The 20085-nt window shown below is 36.0% G+C and overlaps 1 pseudogene; it reads left to right on the top strand.

The window, feature by feature from the left end:
• The first annotated feature begins 4571 nt into the window (after nucleotides 1–4571).
• On the top strand, nucleotides 4572–5955 carry LOC149210681 (E3 ubiquitin-protein ligase SINAT2 pseudogene; annotated as a pseudogene).
• Nucleotides 5956–20085: the final 14130 nt, after the last annotated feature.

The following is a 20085-nucleotide window of genomic DNA, read 5'->3' as shown; positions in this document are numbered from 1 at the left end:
TAGTTTCCACTCGACTACAGAGAGAGATTTGAGTGCAACTCCTCATTTCTTGGCTAAAATGTGTTAAAAAAATGTAGCAAGAAAGGATGAATTTGACTTTAGCCTTAGTCAAATTGAGTAGATTGAATTTCCACATTAGCAAGATAACTTGGGGTTGTTCACTACTGTTACATGAATCTTGTCATTCAATTATATCATTAAATTCGAGTTAGTGGGTTTCAAGTTTAGTCATGCATGTGTTTATTGCAAAAATTTAGCAATCTAGTTTAGTTATTTTCAATTGCACTGAGTTAACTGGACTTTAACAATTAATATTAGCATCAATTGTGCAATGAGATAATATTCTAACTCAGAGATCTATTAGCTAATTGATCAATCAACCCAAAATAGTTCATACATGCATGGAATTAGAATTCCTCATCTGGAGTGGAGGAATTAAGGCTAATCTAAAATTATTTGTATACTAGTGGAGTATACATAATTTTGCATGTAGGCAATTGATCAATCCTTGGGAATTTCACAATTGTTTTTAGAGGAAATGCGTACGTAATAGGGGCTAATTTCCTCAGGAATTGCGTAAGGAAATAGGAGGTTGATGGAGGAATAAAGTGGCTAAGTTGTCGATAGAGGTCCTCAATCAGTGGGAGAACACTTATTCTTTTGTAGGCTATGCTTAGAGCTGGAGCATGCAATTGTAATAGTTTCTCAATTCAACCGATTAATGCAAAAAGGCTTGAGGGGTTTTAACTAGTTGAGTTCCCCTAGAAATCTCTATGTAATTGTGGTTTTTCTTTTTGAAATTATTTTTATTTGTGTATAAATTGTGATTTCCATTCTGCATAATTGTGAGTACAATTGTGTCTCTTGTTTTTCAGAGTGAAATCCTGAGTAGTTGAAATTATATCAAATTTCTACGTGGTATCAAAGAAAGATTTACATTACAACAAGAATTTCGAATTTTTTTCAGGAGGTTCAAATTTGCAACTTTAGTGTACCATGATTTCTTTAGAGTTGGGATAATGGCCTTCAATGGATTAACATTAGAGTATGTCTTTGAAGGCAACTCGAATTCCATTTCCTACAAGGATCACATGGAGGCAATGCTTGATGAAAATGGATTGCTGGAATATTTCAAGACATAGATTTCAATACTAAGATCAATTGATGCCTAGAACCTAGCCCAATGGAAGAAATATGTAGCCAATGGAAGGAGAATAATCATAGAGGGAGTGAGAGACCACATTGTCTCAAATATCCATGGCAACGAAATTCCTTTCGCAATTTGGAAGGAACTGACTAAGGTATTTGAGAATAGAAGTGACCATAGAAATTGGGCCCTCAAAAAAAAATTTGAAAAATTAAGATGCAGAAGAATGATACTATTCTATAGTATCTCACAAGATTTACACAAGTTTTGGATGAGCTTAGAGGGGTCAAGGTGAATGTTGTAGAAGATAGCTTGGTGAGCCTAGCTCTTTTAGGCCTTCCAAAATCTCGACACAACTACCAGGACTCTCTAAATGGAAGGGGAAAATTACCAAATTGGGGAAGTTAGTAGTCTAATTTGGTTGAAGAAAAATTCATGAGAAATACAAGAGATGGACTAACATCCAAAGAAGAGGAAGAATAATTTTCCCTACTTGGAAAAGAAATGAAGGCCAAGGGAAAGAAGTGTGAATGTGAGACTGATTCCAACCAAAAAAATGGCAAGAAGAAGGATCTAAGCAAGATAAAATTCTTTCACTTTCATGAATATGGTCACTATGCTGCAAAGTGTCCACAAAGGAAATCTAGCAAGGAGTATGTAGTAGGAGCAAGAGGAGATGTCCTGACTTCTCAATTTCATCTATATTTCACCCTCACTTTGTTTTCCAAAATAGTAAGAGGTAATGATTGGTACTTAGATTATGGATCCTCTTGCCATATAATAGGAAACAAGGAATTCTTCAGTACCCTGTGGCAGAAGGATCTCCAGATGTATATCAACTTGGGGGATAATGGGAGGTATAGTGCTATAGGAATTCATAATGTAACCTTTAAGAGGGATTCTGGCTCTCTTCTTCACTTAAAATATGTTATGTTTGTACCTGGGATGAAGAATAACTTGGTCTCTATAGCAGTATTGGAGTATAGAGGTTATGATGTTATTTTCAATAAGGGGAAAACCTTCCTGAAACATGTAGTTACCAGGCAAGTGAATAAAAATGGAGTTAGACTGATAAACCTCTAAAATTTTAAGGTATATTTTTCCATGCATGCATTTATACCTCCAAGAGTGAGGTGGGGCGACATAGATCCTTAGTCCTAGAGTTGCAAAAATTTAGGCAAGGTCCATTGAGGTGTTCTCCTCATGGATCATTACCTTCCTATAAAGGCCCAAATTAATCGTTAGTAGGAGTATCAATGTTAGTAAGATTCTTGGGAGTGCAGAGTAGTGTTGAAAACATAGCAGGAGACTCAGTAACATAGTTTTCCTAGTAGACAATTGTAGACACAGTTGATTCAATGTTTTTTTTTTATGATTTTCAGTTGCAGTTGTTGAAATATTAACAAAAATAGTGAGAGGTAGTGATACAGTACATTCCACATGTGCAGGATAGGGGTGGTTGAAAATCCCTTTCTTGCCAAGAGGGAATGTTGAAAAAATGTAACAAGAAAGGCTCAATTTGACTTTAGCCTTATTCAAATTGAGTAGATCGAATTTCATATCAGGGAGACAACTTGGAGGAATTTAACTCATGTGACATGTATCTTATCACTCAATTAGCTCATTAAATTAGAGTTATTGGGCTTGGAGTTCAGTCATGCATGTGTTGATTGTAAAAAATTAGTAATCCAGTTAAGTTATTTTCAATTGTACTTAGTTAACTAACATCTAACAATTAATAGGGACAGTTGAAGGTCAGTTGTGTAGTGAGACAATACTCTAACTCAAATATATATCAGTTAATTGATTATTCAACCCAAATTAAAATTCCTTAGTTGGAGTGGAGGAATTAAGGCTAATGTAAAGTTATTTTTATACTAGTGGAGTGTACATAATTTTGCATGTAAGAAGTTAATCAATCCTTGGGAATTGCACAATCATTTTTGGAGGAAATTCCTAAATAATAGAGGCTAATTTCCTCACAAATTGTGCAAGGAAATAAGAGGATTATGGAGGCATAAAGTGGCTAAGTGTTGGCCAGAGGTCCTCAGTCAGTAGGAAAACAATTATTCTTTTGCAAGTTGTGCTCAGAGTTGGAGCATGCAATTGTAATAGTTTCTCAACTTAATAGATTAATGCAAAAATGATTAAGGGGTTTTTACTAGTTGGGCTCCCCTAGAAATCATTGTGTACCTTTGTTTTTTCTTGTTTCATATCTTTGCGCGTTTCTCTAAATCAGTATTTCCATTTCGTATAATTGTAGAGTTTATTTGTGTCTCTTATTTTTTTCTTCTGTTTGAAATCTTGAGAAATTGTAATTTCTATCAAATTTCTACCTAATGCATCCCCTTTCACCTTTTATTTTGGTTATGTGAGATTTATTTCATGTTAAGAGGGATGAAAGTACATAATTGAGTAATTTTTTATAATTATTTTGCCACAATTTCATAATTATGAAATAATAATTATTTTGTAATTGAGCCCATAATTGAGAAAAATATTTTTGAGTTTGCCATTCCGAAGAAAATCAAATTGACCTACTTGTGTATGACTTGGCTAGGGGTCCATTATTGTATAATTTTACTAACCTATCAAGTCCCTATGTGTCTAAATACATTCTCCTAAAGGATATAATTAACCTATATAATCTCACCCTATCAAGAGAGAAGGGGCTAGATCTATTATCAATATTATAACATGGGAGATTTGCTTAATTGGGAGAAGAATGTTGCATTTTGGACAAATTTGGGATGAATTTCACCAAGGAATCCCATCTCACCCTAGGGGTAGTTCAAATTGGAAAAAGATAACTATTATTTATTAGTGAATAGAAACTCCTCATATTATTATATTGCATGACAAATCTATTTGGGAAAACCCTTATCTAAATAGTTGTTAAAGAAAAATGATTTAAAAGGGACTTTCATTATTATCAAATGGAAAGAATAGTGAAAGAATCAAGTTGGTCTCAATATGACAACTTGTCCTAATGGATGTGACCTTTCATACATGGAGACAACCATAAATTTGTCACCTATATTCCTCCATTCAAAAAAGAGAGAAGCTCTCACTTCTTTGAGGTATATTCACAATTATTCTAAAGCTCAATTTGTTTCTATGAATTCAAATTCTCTATGGCATGCTCTATACTCTATGATTTTAGATATTCTGTGGTAGATGTTATACTCTATTATCACTAAAAATTCTGTTGCCAAAAATTTTTAGCCTAGCTTAAAGACAGGGTGTTTTCGCAGCGCATGAATTCTTTTTTAGCAGTTTCGCAGCGCTACCTGTTTAGGTGATTTCGTAGCGTGCTACGAAATTGGGGATTTGTTCGAGTTTTCAGTGGAGGCCCAAATCCTATCATGCCTATTGTACACGGGCTACAACTGCTGTGGATGAGGTTGATCTGCTTAAAGGTCTAATGTCAGATCTTTCAGATAAGATTGAAGATATCAAGGTTTACATGGTTGTGGGATCGTGTACGTGTCAGTGATGAGCTTTTGAAATGTTAAAGATTGGGTAAACGGTACTAGCTGTTCGTGTATTAGTTCTTCCATCGACAGAGAACATAGACACCTGGTTGACATTTGTTTTTCTTTGGCGGAAAATGGGGTCGTATTAGTCAAGATCATTCCACCAGCACAATGATGCAAACGGTATTGTGATTGTATCTGCTAGAGGCAAAGCAACGGATACGTAAGCAGCTTTTATTCTTGTATGTTATACCCCATGCCATCCTCAACTAATTCAGAACTCCGAGCCTCTGTCCTGCCATATACATATCCCGAAAGTGGCTCTGAACAAAACGATTCAATGGGTCCAAATGAATGTCACTTTGATTCTTCTTGTTACTATGTCCCTTACTGACCTGAGCATTCTGTTTCATCTTCTCATGTAAATACTTCTGCAAGTTGAGAGTGCATAACCGTTGCCCCACTTGCAGACATGAACTGGGGAATATAAGATGTTTGGCTCTTGAAAAGGTTGCAGAATCTCTGGAACTTCCTTGCAGACATCAAAATCTTGGTTGTCATGACATATTCCCATATTATAGCAAGCTCAAGCATGAACAACAATGCATGTTCAGGCCTTACAGTTGCCCTTACACAGATTCTGAATGCTCAGTTACTGGGGACATTCCAGCGCTTGTGACTCACTTGAGAAATGATCACAAGGTGGACATGCACAATGGCTGCACCTTCAATCGTCGATATGTAAAACCTAATCCTCAGGAGGTGGAGAATGCAACATGGATGCTGACGGTATTCAACTGTTTTGGTCAACAATTCTGTCTTCACTTTGAAACATTCCAGCTTGGAATGGCCCCTGTGTATATGGCCTTTTTGCGCTTTACGGGTGATGATAATGAAGCAAAAAAAAAAAAATTGGCGTGGGGGCAAATGGACGAAAGCTGTGTTGGCAAGGAATACCAAGAAGCATTCGCGACAGCCATAAGAAAGTCCAGGACAGTCATGATGGTTTGATTATTCAGAGGAATATGACCTTTTTTTTTTCTCTGGTGGTGACAGGCAAGAGCTGAAACTGAGGGTCACAGGCCGTATATGGAAAGAACAGAGATGATGCTATGGAATTGTCTTATTTGTAAATCCTACTAGATAGTGGGTCCATGACTCATCGTAGTCTAATCTACCTCGAATTTGGAGTAAAATTATTAATGAAGGGTTTGATGTGTTCATCTATATTGAGTCTGCAGGTGATGGAAGCATTTGGTGTTCGCATGCTCAAGTCTGATGCAAAAATGTAGTGTTGTGGAACATACGCATTTCAATGTGTGTACCTTTTAATACTTTGTTCTGCCTTGTCTGAAGTGCCATGTACAAGGATTTAGAGGACAAGGGGAATGGTGTTGTTTATGTCATATGTCTTAAGAAAATCTGTGACCATATCACTGTTGTGGAGATCATGACATTTGTTTCTTAACTTTTGCTATCATGGTAAGTGAAGGCTCTGATATCTTGTCCCACAGCATCTATACATACAGAGAGTCCTCTTGACATTTCACAAGTTCAAATGTCATTTCTTCTTCCACTTGATGAGAAGAGTCTTCCTGGCGTTTACCTCTGTGGTTATAATTCCGATAAATCGTATGGTGCAACATCATATTTTATTGTGCATCCAAAGAGAAACATTCTCGTTGACAGATATTGACATGGAGTTAAATTGGAGCACCTTGCCAAATAGTGGTGACTGGAATGTACTCTTTGAACGGTTTCCTTTCTGCTCTAGTTATGATTTTTTCATTCAAATCCATGTTACAGCTTCAGATGAAGATGATTTTCAGAGTTGGAGAGGGTGGTTTGAATCACGTTTCCGTCATCTTCTCTTGAAGTTTGAAAAGCTTCCAGCATACTGTGATCCAAATCCATACCCATATTTTGACAAGAATCTAAAGGAAGCCACCAACAGGGTAGTTTTTTCCATAATGACCAATAGCAACAGCTGCAACCAGTGGGTTTGTCTACGATGGCAGTATCCTTCAAATGGTGAAACGTGAAGCCTAGCAAACAGCAGCTATTCAATTTTGTGAGGAGTTTAGAGGAAGACTGTGTTTTTTAAATCACACAGCAGTTTCGTAGCGCGCTACGAAACTGCTGTAGGTGGTGTTTTTAACATAAACAGGCAGTTTGGTATACAAGTGGGAATTTTAAAAAGAGAGACACCTGTCCATCAATACAGCCTACAGCACATCCAGGATGTGGCAGCCCGCTCTTTTTGTTAAAGGATAAAAGCATACTCCTTTGGATTCGAATATGTTGAGGCAAATCAAAGACCGACAAACAGGGGCCTATGTTTCAGGGTAACAGAAAGATATGTCATTAAAGACAAACATGGAGCATTAAAGGTTCATCACAGCCACCGCCAGAAAGAGAACAGATGTCAAAGAATGAAGTTCATTGTAATTAAAGCCATCAAAGCTACCGCTATAGTAGTCCACTTGGCAGAGAGTGAATCTTGGTTGTAATAAATGCTTTTTCCAGCATGATGTAGAATTAGAGTTTTAATTGTTTTAGGAGTCTAGAGCTGTCAATTAGTAGGAAAGTGGCTTTTATTAGTTAGTTAAAGGTGAATAGGTGTCATTAGGAAAGGACTTCGAATTCCCCTCAGATGAATCGGAGTCAAGTAGAAGAACTCTATAAATAGCTGAAACAGAAATAAACAAAGGGTTGGAGATTTATGAAAAAACAGAGTTTTTATATCAGCTTATGTAAAAGACTTTTGACAGTAATATAAAGATTACTTTTTCTTCCCAAGATTCATCATGTGTTCAAGTGCTCAGAATATATGTGGCTTTGTTTTTATCCTTTTATGTTTTACAACTCACTAAATATGCAATCACTCTGAATTCACCTAGTGCTCAGACTTCCTGTGTATATTTATGAGTTGAGGTTCCTTTTAAGAAATGTTCTGATTGTTTAACATTATATGCCTTGGCTTCCATGATTAAGTAGTTAATAGTTTACTGCAGAGGTGTTTGACTCCATGAGCCCAATAGAAGAAATGTTATTTTGTTGTTCCAACCAGCTTACTTCCATAAACTGTTTGAAGAGTTAGCCATCTTTTCTTATTAATAATTCCTATCAAAAATCTGTGAGAGAGCCCTCTCTGACTAAGGAAGCTAAGCCTTAGTCTAAAGCCTGGTTTGAAGTAGTTACATGAGATCTTGCTAAGTAGCAGCCCTTAGTACATGATTTTGTGATAACATACTCTATGATCTCACACTTCTCCACACAATGGCTTTATACATTGTACAATTTGGTTTGTATCATTTTTATAGTTCTCTTATGATTAGATCATGACTCACAATATATACATATTAGCTCACATTATCTATATTGTTTTATAGAGTGGCTCACTTTGTCTTGTTTACAGTATGAATTTCATTATCTCTGCAACATATGGATCTCGTTCGGTGGCATTGATGTATGTCTATGCGTTGATGTATCTACATTAACTTCACTATATCTCTATGGTGGTTCTAGCATTGTATTACATTTCAATGACTTCGTTATATATTTGTCATGTTATTACTATACTCTATACATCAGATGAATCTTGTTATAAAACCAACTCACAAATAGAAGAAATGATAGATCAGCACCTTCAAAATCAGTCTCTTCGAGGGGACAACCTCCTTTATATTACACAACTGAAGAATTCTTGGATGATACAAATGACGAAACCTCCTTTCTATATATAGGAGTTTAATGGGTCTCAATATAATCAAATACAACATAACAATAATAATATAAGGGCACAACAATAACAATAGTGGGCTTCTATGGAGCATAATAATAACAATATGGGGACAATAAGGGCACAACAATAACAATAAGGGATATAATGACAATAGTAATGGAGGAATCACTAGTATTATAGGGACCTAACATGTACCTCTCCTTCAAAAAAGTGTTGTCCTCAATGCTTGAGTAGTTATGGATGCTTCTGTATAAATTTTTCACCCTCCCATGTGGAATATTTAAAGGGTACGTTCTTCCACTTGATGATATACTCCGAAATTAATTGATTTCGTAGCTGTGGAGTTCTTGTTTCTATGATTACTTTAGGTTTCAATATGATTTTTCCTTCCTTTCCAAGTTCTACCAATATTTTTTGAACTGAGAGTTTGTCACCTGTAACCTTCTTTAAGCATGAAACATGGAAAACTCAGTGCACTCGGGAAGCTGCATGAAGCTCCAATTTGTATGCCATAGTACCAATCCTTTGCAACACCTTGTAAAAACCATAATACTTTGGTGATAATTTATTATGTTTCTTAGCTTGCTTCAGGGACATTTGTCTATATGGTTGTAGTCATAGGAATATGCAGTGACCTACATCAAAACTTCATTCACTGTGATGTTGATTTTCCTGTTGTTTCATTCTATTTTGTGCCGAAGTGAGGTTATCCTTTAAGGGTTGGAGAACCTATTGTCGATGCTCGATGTGATATTCCACTACTTGAACCTTAGAATTTTCTCTTAAATATGATGTGATGGACAGTGGATGATATCCATAAAGTGCCATAAATGGGGTCATTTTTGCTGCATTATGGAAGGAATTGTTATACCACCATTTAGCCAGAGGTAACCATTTTACCCATTGTGTCTGTTTATCAGATACAAAGCAATGAAGATATACTTCTAAACATTTGTTTACTATCTCATGTTTCCCATAATATTAAGGATGATAAGATGAGCTATGAGCTAACTGAGTAACAAGACAAGAAAATAATTATGTGAAAAAATTTCTAGTGAAAATGGGATCTTTGTCGCTTACAATAATATTCGGGTTTCCATGTAGCTTTTGAATTGTTTCCATAAATGCAGTAGAAACTATACTTTCTTTAAATGGATTCCATAATGCACAAAAGAGTGCATACTTGGTAAGTCTATCAACTACCACCATGTTGAAACTCTTTCCTTAAGACTTGGGTAAACCTGTGAAAAAATCCATTGAAACCTCCTCCCAACGTTGGCTTGGAATGGCGAAATGTTGTAATAGACTTGGGGTCTTAATTGTTTCAACTTTATTTTGTTGGAAAAGCAAAGATTCCACCACAAACTTTTGAATATACGATTTAAGGCCATCCCAAAAAAAATTCTTCTCAACCCTGTGGTAAGTTTTTAAAAAACATGAGTGCCCTCCTAAGGGAGAGATGTGCAATTCCATAAGAACATTTTGTTTGAGTTGGGAATTCTTACATAGGTATAAGTGATATTTGTACCATAAGGAATCCTTTTTCCAGCTAAATGTATCATATGTACTAGGATCTTGTTGTAACTTTTGAATAAGTTCCCACACTTCTTCATCATTCTTCCATTCATCCCTTACTTCAGTTATCCAATTTGGTTAGATAATAGAAATGGCACAAAGAAATACTTCCACATCCTCGTCCTTTCTTGAGAGTGCATCTACCACAACATTTTGCTTCCTCTTTTTCTAGATGATTTCAAAGTCATAACTCAACATCTTTGTGACCCATTTTTGCTGCTATTTTGAAGATAATCTTTGTTGTAAAAAATATTTAGGACTATCATGATCCGTTTTTACCTTGAAGTCTCTTCCCATTAGGTAGGGTCACCATTTATTAAGTGCATGTAGTATTACCAACATTTCCTTCTCATAAATAACTTTTTGTAAATACTTTCCTTTGATTGGATGACTTTCGATATCAATGGGTATTTCTTCTTGCATTAAAATAGCAACAATTTCATTTTCTGAGGCATCACATTCCACAATAAAGGTTTTTGTGAAGTCTGATGTAGCTAACACTGGTGCTTGGCACATTGCCTCTTTAAGATGTTCAAAGGAATTTTTTGCTTCTTGAGTCCATGAAAATGCACCTTTATTTAATAATGTTGTTATAGGGGCTGTTATTCTCCCATAATTCTTAACAAACTTGTGATAATACTCTGTCAACCCAATAAATCCTCATAGATGCTTTATGGATGTGGGGATTTTCCATTCCCTAATGGCTTTAATTTTTCTATGGTCTACCTTAACACCTTCATGAGATACAATATGACCAAGATATTCCACCTCTTCTAATCCAAAGAAACATTTGGATCTTTTTAAATATAATTTTTTCTCCTCCAATAGTTTGAGAACCCTGTAAACATGTAGAACATGATCCCTCCAAGACTTGTTGTAGATTAGTATATCATCAAAAAATACTAACACAAATTTTCTAAGGAAGGGTTTGAAAATGGAATTCATCAAACCTTGAAATGTAAAAGGTGCATTGGTAAGGCCAAAAGGCATGACCAAAAATTCATAATGACCCTTATGAGTACTAAGTGTTGTTTTCAGAATGTCTTCAGTCTTCATTCTAATTTGATGATATCCTAAACAAAGATCCTACTGGGTGAAGTAAATCGATCCATGCAATTCATCCAATAATTCATCAATAATAGGAATGGGGAATTTATCTTTAATAGTGAGCTTGTTGAGCTACCTATAATTTGGACACACATGTCATGTCCCATTCTTCTTGTGCACCAAGACTACTAGAGTAGAGAAAGAACTTTTACTAGGTTGAGTTATGCCAGCATCTAACATTTCTACAACCATACGTTCAATTTCACTCTTTTGGGCATAGGAATATTTGTAAGGCATGATGTTTGGAGGAACACTTCCTATAATAAAATGAATAGCATGATCATGATCACAAATAGGTGGGAGGAATTTGGGAGTCTCAAATACCTTTGAATGATTGTCCAAGGCTTTTTGGGGATCTAGAGAAATAGACGATTTTGATGTCAAAACATCTAGTGAACATAATTGTGAAATTACACCTTGTTGTTCATTCTTTAGAAGCTTTGTCATTCTGTTAGAGTTGATTATCTTTCCCAGATTCTTTGTGATACCCCTCAATTCAACTTACTGTCCTTCCGAAGAAAATTTCATGAAAAGTTCTTGAAAATTAAAATCTATTGTACCCAAGGATTGTAGCCATTGGACTCCTTGTACAACATTAGCACCACCCATTGGAATGGAAAGCATTGATCTATTAAACACATATTCTCTCATTGATAGCTTGATATTATGGCACTTTCTAGAGTAATTTATGGTTCCTCCACTTGCAACCATCACTTGACACTTTAGTGGTGGATATAGGCATCCATTCAATTCCCTGACTATCTTACAATGAATAAAATTATGGGTATTGCCCAAATCAATCAACACTATTACCTTGTTCCTCTTGATATGTCCTTCTATGTTGATAGTTTGAGGAGTGGTAATTCTATCCAATGCATTCCAAGCTATGGTCGAATTTATTTATTCTTTCTCTAGGGTTTGTTCCTAGTGTGTATCCTATTCTTTTGACATTTACTACTCCTTTTCTTACTCCTCTTCACAATCTATGTAAAATAATTTTTTCTCAACAAACTTATGACCTTTAGTGTATATTCTATCACAACTGTAACAAATCCCTTTTGCTCTTTTTTCGTCCAATTGTTGTGGTGTCAGCCTTATAGGTTGTGGAAGACTAGGAGCACCAACACTTCTATCTTTATAGTTGTGAGTCATAGGCTTCCTTCTTGCCATAATTTTTATTTCCATTTGTCTTGCCAACCTCAATGCCTTGTCCAATGAATTAGGTTCCCAAAGGTGAACCTCATGTTTGATGTTATCCTTTAAAGTGCCTATCAATACATCAATCTTATGTGCTCCATCATTGAACCCTTACATTCAATTTTTGGAAGTCCTCAATGTGCTCCATCATTGAACCCTTACATTCAATTTTTGGAAGTCCTCAATGTGCTCCATCATTGAACCCTTTTGTTTGAGATTTATCAATTGGCTAAAAAGGGTGTTTCTTTTTGTATCCTCATAATGTGCTATCATTTATTCTATATAAATTTCTCAAGTGACAATTTGTTTATGAGAGAAAATCCATTGATACCAAAGAAACTAATTTGGTTCCAAATATAAAGTTGCAATGTGTACCTTTTGCGTGTTTTTCTCATTATGGAGATTGAAATATTGTTCCATCTGTAGTATCCATGTTAAGGGATCCTTTCCATAAAAATTCCTCATATAAATCTTTGGAACGTGGTGGGTCTTTGTTCCAATGTTAGAGTCTATGAAACCATGATTAAAATCTATTTTTTTCTCATAGTGAGTTTCGTCTACTACCTTCTTTCCATTAAGAAGCCTTTCTTGTAGTAACTTTGTCAAACTCTCCTTCAAGTTTTTGACGTCATTTTTCAAATATTTAATGCTATCATTCTTCAAATCATGATTAACATTTCTTTTGTTCTCATTATGAGTTTCCTCTACTACCTTTTCACCATTAGGAAGCCTTTCTTGTACCAACTTTTTCAAGCCCTCCTTCCAACCCTCCACATCTTTCTTTAAACCATCCATCTTAGCTTCTGTTACTTTTTGTGAGAGTGAAATTTTTTGCACTTGGTCTCGTAATTTAGATATATCATATTGCATTTCTTCCTCTTCTTCATAAGACATGCTAGAGCTTTCAGGTTGCTTACTAGGAGTTTCCATTTTCTTTCTTCGGGGCACCAATTAATGATAATAATGCTTCATTATGCCCTTTGAATTCCTTCAAAATAATTTTTCAAACCAAACTTATGCAAAATTTTAAAAAACTACACAACTTTTTCACTTTGTAGAATCTCAATATTGAATATGTTGTATCTCTTTACTTTCGGATCTCCAAGGTCTGAAATTGCTTCTTGTGGTATACCTTTGATTCCTCTTTATAACCCTACAAGTCTGACCAATATATGATTTGCATAGGAGGAGTTATGCCAAATCTCACACAACAACCTAATTTAGACTAGTTTAGTAGAGAGAACTTGTACAAAGTGCCACGTGTCACCGTTTCGAGCTTAGGATCTGAAACCAATACAAATAAAACTAGAGGCTATCCTCTTTTTGTGACTTCTGACGAACTTTTAATTTGATGCTCAGAAAAATAGTTATGATGATTTTCTTCAGGTCACCTGTTTAAGATATAATTCAAAAACCCTAAATTCCTTGGATCATAGCTCCGACCCGAGGTTTAGAGCAATTTCGGCTCAAATGAGTTCTTTTTGTAGCTTTTGAAACATTGCAAAAAAATGTTATAATGAAAATACCGCAATGACCTATTTGGAGCAGCGAAACCCTAGAATCCAAAGCTCTAATACCAAATGTTATGCAACCAACTCACAAATAGAAGAAAAGATAGATCAACGCCTTCAAAATCAGCCTCTTATAGGGGGAAACCTTATTTATATTACACAAATGAGCAATTATTAGATGATACAAATGACAAAATCTCCTTTCTATATATGAGAGTCTAATGGGTCACAATATAATGAAAGCCGACATAATAATAATAATATAAGGGCACAACAATAACAATAGTGGGCTTCTATGGGGCATAATAATTACAATATGGGAACAATAGGGGCACAACAATAATAATGAGGGCTACAATGACAATAGTAATGGGGAAATCAATAGTATTATAGGGACTTAACAACTCGATAGTGGCTCACATTACATTACAAAGTGGCATTGTTATACCCAACTTGCACTGTCAATGTGGTTTGAAATAGTACCTTTCATAACAATGATCATGCTCTTTTATGATAATAGTGACCTATACAAATTGTATGTTTGTATGTATGTTTGAACTTTGACATTACAAGGATCCTTGATGTAATAGTTACCATGATCCAAATATCTACAGTGAACTTGTTATTATGTTAAATGATTATAATGAGGTTTCCATTGATGCATGATGACAAGTTCATGATGAATAATGTAAAAAGGGACCTTTATGATTGTGGTGATATTGAATCTGATTTATACTCATGTTTATGGAAGTATGTGATAGTTCCTTTGTGTCAGTTGAGATAGTATATATGACAGTATGATAGGTCTCATTGGGTAGTATGCTTTTCTTACAATATTCTTGTTGGTTGTTATTGTCATTAAAGACTGAGGAAAATGTTCCCCCAAGGGCGGGTGGTTCTGTAACATGCATGGTTAAGGATCCACGCAACAAAGTTAATAAAGGAAAAATAATAACCAAGTTCATGGGAAACATATTCCAAGCTGAATTTTGGGCAAAAAATCCTTGTGTGAGTGTTCATTTGTCTTATTATGGCTAAGGAAAATGACAAAGGAAATGGAAAATTCTTTGGAAAGGAAAAGTGGTATTAATTGGCATTTTATTTATGAAAATCATGGAAATTAGGAGAAAAGGAAGGTGAAAGGTCACGGTTGCATGTGACAAGGAAAATGAAGGAAAATAGTGGAAAATGAACAAAATAGAGGCATCATTTATAAAAAGGATTTTGAGGATTAGTTCACAACCTTTTGTGAGATCAGTTTTGGAGCTCTCTCTATATTCTTTCTCTCTCTCTCATACACTTGGGGAAAATAAGGAAAAGGAAGGAAAAGAAGGTAAGTTGAGTCATGAATAAAGCAAGGAAGAATGGGATTCAAGTGGCTATAGATGGATTACTTGTAGTTATCGAGTTGCATGTATGATTTCCTTACTAATTTTGGCATGCCTGGTACACGCATGTGTTTATTTGATTATATTGTTGTTGTTGGCATGGTTTTTTCAAAGTGTGACAGTGGTTTTCATCCTTTCCTTGCCATTTTCAAATAACCATGGTGTGATGGGGTTCTCTTGTTTTGTTTGAGGTGGGTTACCGAATGGTTTTCAAAACTGACTGTGGTGGTCTTAGGGGAGAACAACAAGGCCTAGGAATCCCTAGACTCGTGAAGGTAGGATTGCAGTAAATCCTAATTGTGTATGCTCTCGTTAGGCCTAGAAATCCTCATCCGATGAATGGTGAGATATAAAATAAAGCATAGAGGGTGGAGACTCGTTGGGCCTAGGAATCCTTGATCGGTGAATGGTAGGATATACGATAAATCATATAGGTGGAGACGGAAAAATTCCTATCGTTTTAGGTGGACAGATCGAAAGGCTTCCATCCAGTGGGATTGCGGTAAAGCCTAGTTGTATTGATGATATTTTCAGGCCTAGGAATCGCTTAGTGGATATACAGTAAAGCTTAAGGAAGCCTTAATGGGTTCTATTCTGAGTCCCACATTCATGCTAGGAATATGGCATGGGGGTGATTGGCTAAAAGAAAATATTTTGTTCAGCCCAATCTATGGTAGGGTCATTCAGGAAAGTCCCTAACTTGGTTGGCTTATTTAGACATTAATAATAACTCCTTCCCTTTGGTATTTAATTTGTAAATGTACTTGTTAATATGTGGTTTTCATGGTTTTTCTACTCATCTTTTTCTACTAGTTATATGTTGGTTATAATTAGTACAAGACATGTGAATAAATATATGACCTAATAGATGATAACGCATCTATCGTGATAAGGCATCAATTCTTCTTGATGATTCTCAGATAAGTATGATATCGTTATGCTCAGATATGTGGTTATGACTTGTATATTACATGTTTGTGATATGTTTGATGAAATTCCTCTCATGGATAGTAGGGGTAAGGTCAAGTCCTTGAACTGATTTTTTCATTAGTAGTTTTAATTGATTGTTATTTATCATTTCGGGAATTTTCATGATGTTCTACGCATGGGCCTGAGACCTAGCCATGAAAAAGTGTCACAGATTCCAGGGTCATTGGCTAAGAATTTCCTAAAGAAGACCATAGTCACATGCATGCCCTATTGTGGGAGCGACTAGAGGATCTCTATCGCATGCATGGATTTTGATCGGAGCGACTAGGGGTCTAGTTCAAACAAATGACAAGTTGTCTTAGGGTTGGGCACTTGGAATGGTTGGTTTTCTCTTGAAGGTTTTGTAGCTCATGAGGGATATATTTGAGGGATCTATCTGAGGGATATGTGATGTGGCTACTGACTAGAAAAGATATCCAAAATTGCGTAGATCGGAAGTTTCTCCATTTGCAGCATAGGAAAGAAGAGATCCATGCTAGTCGAAAGAAAGGTGGCTACACAGGCATATTTATACAGAAAAACATGAGATATTTTTTTCATCATTCGCTAATTATCTTCATGAATGGCTTTCAAAGCTAGCAGACAATGAACCCTATTGGAAACATGGTGATCCTATTGTTTGGACCCCATATATGATTAAGCAACTTAAGGAGTCTAAGAATAAGGTCCTAAGATCTATTGATTACTGGATCGATAGTATCCTTGGAGGCTTTATTATTGAATTTGAAAATAACACAACAATATCCTACAAGGAAGCTGAGTGCACATTTTTCAAAGGTCACAAGGTAAATATATGAATTCGTTAAAGCTCTGGATTAAGATGTTGTTATGTGAAAAGGATGTTATGCCTATAGATTGATGCTTAAAAGAAGTTAGAATAGATCTATGCAAAGAAGAAAAATATTCAGAGCCGATTGTGACAAATATATTGAGGGTGGGTACAGTGCATTATTGGGTGAATTAGACAATAGAGATGAAAGGAGAAATCCTTGTACATCTAGAGGTGTCAGCACAGTCAAAAAATCAAGGCACTTATGAGACTCCTCACCCATCTACTCCACCTCCACCGTCGCCTCCACCTCATACACCTACACCTCCACCTAAACCTCTACCTCCACCTCCACTATTTGACATGGCTAACATAGTGAATATGCCTATTTTTAAGGGTCAGGGATTAGAGGATCCTGATCAATTTTGGTTTGTCCCATATGTTGTGCGGAAAGCACAATAGATCAATGATGATGATATGAAGAAAGTGCAGCTTTTCATAGATGTAGGGAGAGTGTTGTCGTGGTATATAAAGTACAGTATGGTGAATCCAGCTTCTTCACTACCTTTGATGAAGAACACACTAAATGCAGAGTTTAAGAAGCCCAAGTCGTAGTCACAATGTATTACAGAAATAAAATAAATTAAGAAAGCCATCAATGAAACTACCTGGGACATAGTTCAAAGGTTAAAATGTTTGATGGGACAAACCAACTTCCAGATCTTTGATGAATTGCACAAAGAGTGGTATATAGATGCATTATTTCCACACATTAGATTACCACTATCAAAACAAAATATTCGGACATAGGCGGAAGCATTAGAAATCACAATGAAATTAGAAGCTTCGCTGGTAAAAGATACCCACATAGGGGTTTAGTAGATATAACCCTAGATAGAAAGCTTCCATATGGAGATGCAATATTTCAAGAAAGGAAACGACATTTAGTATGATATGCACTCAGAAGTATGGTGTATAAAGTGTAAGAAGGAGGGTCACTATAAGGACCAGTGTCCTATCTATCTTGACTATTTGGCTAGCAGAGGTACCAAGCCTTTGAAGCTAGAGCCTAGTGCTATACCAAGTACCAGAATGAGTGTATGGTGTAGCATTTGTTGAGTTTCAGGTCAGCACCTGAATTATCACTTCTACTTGCTACAAAAATATGTGTAGTCGTCGCAAAAATTATTTTGTAAGTTTTTTTGATCAGTAGGAAATTATGAGAGCCATTATCACATATATAACTTGATGATAGATCAAACACCGACATATAGGATGCATGTTGAACGCCATGCACATGAAGATAATGGTTCACCTGCAGTTCACGGAAGATTTCAAGGTCGAGGACGTGGTTGAGGAGGAGGCACTAGACAAGGATGAGGTCAGATCATTTGCTATAATTGCAGTGAAGTTGGAGATTATGCATGAGATTGTCAGAATCCCACTCACCCTTCATGTGAGAATTGTAGATAGTTTGACCATGTGATAGAAGATTGTCCTATTTTAATGGTTAAGATGTAGGAAAAGAAGAATCAGCAGCCTCTGCATAATATACAAATGATGTGATCTGAGTATGATCCAATAATTAATATAGTGAAGTAAAGTGGTGGGGCTATGTTGGGTCCCTATAATACTAGTGATTACCCCATTACTATTGTAGTTATACCCCCTATTTATATTTTTGTGCCCCTATTACCCCCATATTGTTATTTCTCTGCCCCATAGAATCCCTCTATTGTAATTTTTGTGGCTTTATATTATTATTGTTAGGTCGGCTGGATTATATTGTGACTCCTTAGACTCCTATATATAGAAAGGAGGTTTTGTCATTTGTATCATCCAAGAATTGTTCATTTATGTAATGTAAAGGAGGTTTCCCCCTCGAAGAGGCTGAATTCTAAGGCGTGGATCTCTCTTTTCTATCTTTTTGTGAGTTGGTTTCATAACATTTGGTATCAGAGCTTTGGATTCTATGGTTTCGCTGCTCCAAACAGGTGATCGTGGAATTTTTGCTATAACTTTTTTTCGGTGACGTTTCAGAAGTCGCAAAAAAAATCCATTTGATAAGAAATCACGCTGAATCGTGGGTCCAAATTTCAGAACTTTTCGCGTGATATTTTTGGAGATATGATCTGAGGAAGTTGGTCTTTTTGCAGACTCCTGAATTACATTCAAAACAGGTGACCTGGGGAAAAGCGTCATAACTTTCTCTCTGGGGATTGGATTGAAGTTTCGTAAGAAGGTACAGAAAGAGGACGGACTGTAGTTTCTTGTGGGTGTTTTTCAGATCCAAAGGTCGAAACAGTGACTCGTGGCACGCCGTACAAGTTCGCTCTACTGAACTAGTCTATAATCAAGTCACTGTGGGAGATTTCGCATAACTCTTCCTTGGAGAATCCAATTTGGGTCAGACTTGTGGCATTGGAAAGAGGACACAGAGGGCGATTACAGGTCACAAATTCAGGACTAGATAATCAGACAGTACAGAGATAAATCAGAGGCAATATCGAGCTCCTACAAAGTGAAAAAAGGTGTGTAGATTTTCTTAAATTTTTGCTTAAGCGTGGTTTAAAAAATTATTTTGAAGGAATTCGAAGGGCATAGTAGAGCATTATTATCGTTAACTGATGCCCCGAGGAAAGAAAATGCAAACACCTAGTAAGGAACCTGAAAGCTCGGGCATGACTCATGAAGAAGAGGAAGAAATGCAACATGATATATCAAAATTACAAGACCAAGTGCAACAACTGTCCCTTACACAAAAAGGAACAGAATCTAAGATGGATGGTTTAAAGAAAGGTGTAGAAGCTAAGATGGACTGTTTAAAGAAAGGCATAGAAGCTAAGATGCTTGACGTGGAAGCTAAGATGGATGATTTGAAGATAGATTTGAAGACAGACATGGAAGAATTGAAGAAGTTGCAACAAGAAAGTGTCACTAATGGTGAAAATGTAGTAAAGGAAACTCATGATGAAAACAAAAGAAATGTTAATCATGATTCCATAGACTCTAATGTTGGATCGAAGACTCACCATGATCCAAAAATTGATATGAGGAAGTTTGATGGCAAGGATCCCACCACATGGATATTACAGATGGAGCAATTCTTCGATCTCAATAATGTGCAAAACACACAAAAGGTACGTATGGAAACTTTATATTTGGAACCAAATCAGTTTG

Source organism: Pinus tabuliformis, chromosome 1_2, assembly GCF_031772625.1.
Source record: "Pinus tabuliformis cultivar Carrire ecotype Pingquan chromosome 1_2, CPIR1, whole genome shotgun sequence".
NCBI lineage: Eukaryota > Viridiplantae > Streptophyta > Pinopsida > Pinales > Pinaceae > Pinus > Pinus tabuliformis.
This window is presented reverse-complemented; position numbering and strand designations above follow the sequence as displayed.